The 7,154-nt window shown below is 39.8% G+C and overlaps 1 long non-coding RNA gene across 4 annotated transcripts in view; it reads right to left on the bottom strand.

The window, feature by feature from the left end:
- Positions 1–939: 939 nt before the first annotated feature.
- Positions 940–7,154, bottom strand: part of LOC142221838 (uncharacterized) — a 236,209-nt gene continuing 229,994 nt past the window's right edge. For 3 of the 4 annotated variants that reach the window (XR_012718216.1, XR_012718215.1, XR_012718214.1), the window contains 2 exons: positions 1,431–1,487; positions 940–1,355 (listed from right to left, as the gene is read on the bottom strand). This is a non-coding gene — a long non-coding RNA (uncharacterized LOC142221838). Of the gene's footprint in view, positions 1,356–1,425; positions 1,488–7,154 lie in introns of all 4 variants that reach the window. The other variant, XR_012718217.1, reaches the window with a different exon arrangement.

Genomic DNA, 7,154 nt, shown 5'->3' with positions numbered 1-7,154 from the left:
GCTACTTGTAACTCAACATCATCATTAATGCCAAAAATTATGTTAAATGTAATGTGATAGTGTTGCAGGTCATTGGCCAGCCGGTCCCTGGAGGATGGCTGAGACACCAATGAATGCTGAATTTGGTGCGACAATGAATTTGTTCAGCGAGGATATGCTTTGTTCCAAAGAAATTGATGGTTTGCCTGCAGTTCCAAATTGGCCAGCAATTTGTATGAGGCCAGGAAGTACGAGGCAATTTGCGGTGTAACGCGTGAGAACAATGTGGAGGGGAAAAAGATATTTCTTTTTGTCAAAAAGAAAATCTTTTCCTATTAGAGTGGTCTGTCTTGTATGGTAGGCAATGTGATCGTAATGGCGGATAGTGAAGTTGGTTGCAGTTTGCACGGTATCGATAACACTGGAAGTGTTCGGAAATTATATCGAAATACTGCAGGTACTGGGTAGAAGTTGGGACATGTGAAAAATATTTGAAATCGACATGTTTTCAAACGTTGGCAGGTAAATGAATATTCAAGCCAAGAAGGTGATGGTGATGGCTCATAAAGTTGTTTTGGATATAGATATCAATGGATATGGGGTATTTAGGAAAAATATTCAAGAGGTCTGCTGGGTAGTAAATGCAGTGAGAATGATTGCGTATTATAATGGACAAACGGACAGGGGTGTCCGTTAATTTGAAATAATCTTGATGATTCACGGTAGACAATATCAACCCTGGTGGAGAAAATGCCTAGGACAGACATTTGCTTTTGGGAAAAAAGGAAAATATGGCCGAAAGAAAATGGGAAAAATGGTCGATCGTGGAAAGTTGGCGTCTGGTGAGAGGGGGTATATAAACCAATGGCAAGAGATGAAGTAGCCATTGCTGAGCGGACAGTGACAGTGGTAAATCGATTGAATTGAAACAGAAGAATTGAAATAAAAGAAACAGCATAATTTTGTTAATAGAAGTGGCATGAATGTGTTTATATTAACTTGTACTATACTAATATTGAATAATAAATATAATATTGCCATAATAAAGTGAGTAAAACTTAGTCCTCTGGATGCATTAGAGTAGCTTGTTGAATTTCTGTGTATGTTTTTTTTTTTGTGTGAATAGAAACAACACCTGCAATTGTGACGTTCACACTGGCCTTCGTTGCTGTACAGAGGGCCGGTGGCAGTTTTTGGTTTTGGCGGATTGAGTCTCTGGTATCGGCAAAAAGCTCCATAGACATAATTTCCCGATTATTGGACGGACACTACGCAAGCGTGATCATATCATTCCTGGCCAAGTAAGCTGATGTTTGACCGTGGTGGGATTTGAATGAAGATCCATATAAATTGAATTACTGCCACCGTACGGAAAGCTGGAAAGAAGAAGAAACAAGATATTACTTTATTAAAAGCCTGACTGCGTAAAACAGGTAAAGAAAGTACCTTACCAATTTGTGTGTGTCCGTTTATATGCTGTAATCGTTGTTCCGCAAACAAATTTTCACCTGAAATACGTATAAAAAAAAATAAGGATAAATAATAACCAGGAAATATATATGATATAGTATAACAAAAAAAGAAGGCATAACAAAATTTAGAAGAAAATCTTTGTAGCAGTAGAGATAGGAATATAGTGATTAGTACATAAGTAAAGTTAGGATTTGACTATTTGATTGTAAGGGGAATAATATCTTGGTGTTTTATTGAAATAAAGGCTTAGGGAATCAATTAGATTTCGTAGTCCCTGTTCGTTTTGTTTGGCGTTATTACTGCTGGAAGTAAGAAGTGCAGAAAAGTCTGTTAAGAGAGCTCTTTTAATAGGAAAGTAGAGTAAAATATTAGCGCGGATATTTGCGCTGTGAGCAAGGGCTTTAGGAATCGTGTTGTTTGTCCTAAATAGTGAGCCAGAAACTTAGTGTTAGAAAGATATTGTTCTTCACTTGTTTTTTTTATTGTTAATTGGTTTTGTAAGTTTTTGAAATTGTAATATTAGGATAAGGAGCATAAAGCGAGTTAGGATTAGTACCATTATCTGTTCTTTAAAGAAACAATAAATTTAGTATGTTGTAATTTATGAAACGAAACAATATGTGTTGGTAATTAACAAATAAGGGGGCAAAGGAATGAGGTAAGTGTGTGAGTTCGGTGTGTGGTATTCGGGGGTCCAATAATCGTGGCGAGGGCAGTTTTGGACCTAGGTTGGGCGGGCGAGCGAGGGGCTCGACATCAAGGCCTCTATATCGGTGTTTTCCCCAGTGTCAGTAAATTTTGTCTTCGTAATTCCCTCTTTTCAATGTTTGTGCTGTGTGTTCAATGTTGGCGGGTTGAGGACTTCGCCCAAAGAGACCGCCATAGCTAGTCGGACGGCCATATTGAACTTTAGAATAAACACGCACATAACAGAGATGGCGCCCAAACTAAAAGTAAGGACATAATACCTGATATCGCGTCTTTAAACTGATCTGTGATATTAGGATAGACAAATTTGTGCAATAACACCGACGCACAAAGTTCATAGAATACTAGAATTAGAGCAATAGACCAAAGGAAACTATTTTAATCTTTTTACTGTGATAAATTAATGCAGCCAACCTTGTATGAATCAAGTTTTGTAGTGCAATAATAAATCTAGTTTCAAAAAGAATGTTTTCTCCATGATACCACGGACAGTGCAATATCGTGTTAGTTCCGAATTGGACAACACATGTGTTGTACAAGTCTTGTTTGTCTTTATGTAAACTTTGTTTTTTGTTTTTAAATCGACTAAGCAAAATAGAATCCAAGAAAGTTTTCAAGTAGGGAAAGTGCAATAGCCGTTTCGTGTAAGAAGCGAAAGTCAGATGTGTTGCGTTTACCGTCTGCCATGATCTTTTCTGCAAGGTGAGAAAGAAGGGCAGAAATGTCATGGGCCTTGGAGAAATGGGTTTTTTTCGTTTGCAATTGGTTCTCACTTGTTAATGTCTTGGAAAACATCGATATATCTCAACAGAGATCGCTTTAAGGAAAATAATAATAAAGGAATAAATAATAAAACAACCACACTAGAAGCACACACTTGCCTCTGGAAATGCCAATGCCCCCTAATAATATATGTGTTACTGTGAGAAAAAAGTGTTTGTTGAGCTGTAGTCTATGTTATTTAGAGTAATTTGTATTATTGATATTTTTATATTATTGGTCGTTGTCATTCATTATATTACTGCTATATTAATATTATAAGTGAACATAAGTATTGAAAATTTGGGACGATTCGAGTCCAAAAGGGAGAAAAAATTCGGTGGACATAATTAGGGCCATGAGCTATTATACTCGCTCTAAGGGTAAGAACAAAAGAGTGAGAAACGAATCCTTTGACTTCAATCGATCGACTTATTATCCGAGGAATAAGAAAAAATTACGACCCACGTACGAAGACGAAATGACAGATCCGAATGCCAACATGAATACGTTCCAATTTATGGATCTGGCCGATACAATAATGAGAAGGGGGCCAAACGATACGAATGCCTCTCTTGGCAATAACCAACACTCTAACAATGGGACAGGGGAAACTTTTCCACCAGGTGTTAGGGATTTAGTTCAGGACGAAGCAGCGTCCGTCCAGAGATCACTTGAGGATAAGGTTAAGGATATGGTCAGAACGGAAATGGCAGACGTCCGGAAAATGATTGATTCTCTTGCGAAGGGAATGAAAGAGTTGTCTGATGTCGTTCAGAAACAATCAACTATGCCTCGAATTCCAGACATGCCGAATACGAGTAGTTCGACCACTACAGATAGACCAACTAATGAAGTTCAGGCTCTGGCTAATTCAAACCCAAATCCGATTGTTCAATTGCCAAGCACTTCCCAAACACCTTCTAGCAGCAGTGGTCTCGCCCCTAGGTTGAATATCAACAATGAACCACTCAGAATCCGAGTGGATAAATTGGGATTAAATTTCAGTGGCGATCCAAGAGATCTAAGGGTCAATGATTTTATATATCGGTTGGAAGTTAAGGGATTTCTCGTTTTTAGTGTCAGGACAGGCTCGGGACTGGTATTGGCTTCATAGACGGAGCAACTTAGGTACAGACTGGGAAGGTTTAAAACATGCCTTGCTCAGCCAATATCAAACACCACAATCTAAGTTTGACATTCTGCGAGAGCTGCTTGAACGTAAGCAGAGACACAACGAGACGGTTAATGGCTATTTTCACGAAATGGGGATTTTGCGCTCAAGATTAATGCAGCCTATCTATGAATATGAAATGATTAAAATCTTGAAAGGCAACATACGAGAAGATATCAAACGCCACGTGTATCAAATGACGATATCTTCAGTAGAACAACTTCGAATTGAATGTACCGAGGCCGAGCGAAATTTCCCAAGACGTGAAAACAGAGCTATGCCTGGTCCACAGAGACCCAGTAGACAGGTGAATGAAGTGTACGAACAGAATTACGGATGCTCGGACGAGGACCCGAATATTGATATAGAAGAGGATGTTTCAGCTTTACGCGTTCCTCCACAACCAAGATCAAGGATTATATGTTGGAACTGTAGGGACGGTGGACACATGTTCATGGACTGTCCTGCAGAGTTTAGGAAGCTTTTTTGTTACAAGTGTGGCAAACCAGACACTGTAACCCCAAAGTGTCCCATATGTCAGCAGGGAAACCAGAGGAAGGACGTGGCGATTACAGGGGAGCGACGTCCGACCGACAACCCTGTAACACAGAATCAGTAGATAATAGGATGATTAAAATTTTAAGTAATGATAAGCCTAGGAATGATAAGAATAGTATTAGGATAAATTTGGAGAATTTTGGTCAGGCGGAGAGACATTATGTCCCTTTAGAACAACGGAAACTAAATTATGAGAAGATTAGAGAAAGGATTTTCAACTCTGAGTTAAAATCAATCCCGAAAAAAATCGTCAGATTGAGAGAAAAGGCCAAGGAGTGGCGGGATCAAAAAAGATATCTGGTTGATTCCTTAACGAGGGTCACGAAATTACCGAACGATCCTAGAGTTTACGCTGAAGTCAAGATTTCGGGAAAGTCAATAAAAGGACTTCTAGATTCCGGGGCAACGGTCAGCATGTTAGGAAAGGACTGCAGGGAGATTGTTGAGGAGTTGGAAATTCCAATTATACCAATCTCAAGTAGTGTTACCACAGCTGGCGGAAAGAAATATAGAATTTTGGGAAAGATAAAAGTTACTGTGGCGTATCTAGATCAGGAAAAGGAAATAAGTTTGTTCTTGTGTCCCGATTTGGAACAAAATTTATACCTAGGAATCGATTTCTGGCGGTTGTTCCAATTAGCCCCTGATTTGTTGAGCGTAGCGGAGATAAACATCGAAAAGATAACGGAAAACATGGCTAACCCTGATGCGATATATAAGATGAACCCTCATGAGTTATCGGAAGAACAATCTAAACGATTAAATGATGTTATCCATCAATTCAGTACTTTCGAAAAAGATGGATTAGGCTGTACATCATTGGAAAAGCACACTATTAAGCTAGTCGAAGGAGCTGAACCCGTTAAAGATCGTCATTATCCGATGTCTCCAGCCGTGCAAGCGATAACCTATCAGGAAGTCGATAATATGTTAGCTCTAAACGTGATTGAGGAGAGTGAGAGTCCGTGGAGCAACCGAACTACAGTTGTGCGAAAACCTGGAAAGAATCGTTTTTGTCTCGACGCACGAAAATTGAACAAGTTGACTGTTAAGGACGCCTATCCGCTGCAAAATATAGACGGTATATTAAGCCGTATTGACGAAACCCATTATATTAGCAGCGTGGACCTGAAATATGCTTTCTGGCAGATTGAGCTAGATGAAGAGAGTAAGTCATATACTGCCTTTACGGTCCCAGGTCGTCCATTGTACCAGTTCCGTGTGATGCCGTTCGGCTTGTGTAATGCTGCACAAAGATTATGCCGACTGATGGACAAAGTTGTTCCCCAACGTTTGAAGGAGAACGTCTTCGTGTACTTGGACGACCTCTTGATCATTTCTGGCAATTTTGACGAACATCTGAGGCTCCTAAGCGAAGTGGCACAATGTCTAAAGAAAGCGGGTCTCACGATAGGACTTAAGAAGTCACAGTTTTGTTTTCGACAACTTAAGTATTTGGGCTTTATAATTGGGGAAGGGGTGTTACGGACGGACCCCGAGAAAATAGAGGCAATTCGGAAAATAAAGGTGCCAAAAAGTGCAAGAGAGGTACGAAGTTTCCTGGGGACAGCTGGGTGGTACCGAAGGTTTATAAAGGACTTTGCAACAATCTCGGCTCCACTCACTGATACTCTGAAGAAGTCGCCAAGGTTTGTCATGAATGAGGAAGCAAAAAAGGCATTTGAGAGTCTCAAAATTGCCCTAACTTCTGCACCGGTTTTGCGTCATGCGGATTTTTCAAAACCGTTTTATATTCAGTGCGATGCATCCGAATATGGAATAGGCGCTGTGCTGTTTCAGTTGAATGTTCAGGGGGAAGAACATCCAATTGCGTTTTATTCCCAAAAGTTGAATAAATGCCAAAGAAATTACAGCGTAACCGAAAAAGAGTGCCTGGCTGCGGTAATGGCAATCAAAAAGTTTCGGCCCTATGTTGAACTTATGGAGTTTACTATAATTACGGATCATTCGAGTTTGCAATGGCTTATGAATCTGAAAGACCTTAGTGGTCGTTTAGCTCGTTGGTCATTGCAACTCCAAGGATATAATTTCCATATTGAACACAGAAAGGGTAAGGACAACGTAGTGGCCGATATGCTTTCTCGATTGCCCATCGCAGAAGAGATAGAAATGAACCAGGTGCTCGATTTTGAGACTACGGAATTCGATAGCGACTCTTACAGAGAATTGAGGGAGACAATAGAGGAGAATAAAGACCAGTTACCCGATCTCCGAATTGTTGATAATATGATATTTAAAAAAGGACACGTTACGAACGATGAGTATTCTCAAGAATTCCAGTGGAAATTGTGGATTCCGGACTCCTTGACCCAGACTTTGATTGAACAAGCCCATGATAAGACTACTTCTGCACATGGAGGGATATCAAAAACGTTGTATCGTTTAAGGGAAAAATATTATTGGCCAAAGATGGCGAAGCAAGTACGTGAATACATTTCTAAGTGTACAGTGTGCAAGGAGACCAAACCGACAAATGAAAATA

The sequence above is a fragment of the Haematobia irritans genome, chromosome 1, assembly GCF_050003625.1.
Source record: "Haematobia irritans isolate KBUSLIRL chromosome 1, ASM5000362v1, whole genome shotgun sequence".
NCBI lineage: Eukaryota > Metazoa > Arthropoda > Insecta > Diptera > Muscidae > Haematobia > Haematobia irritans.
Note: the sequence above shows the minus strand (reverse complement) of the source record. Positions and strands in the feature narration are given on the sequence as shown.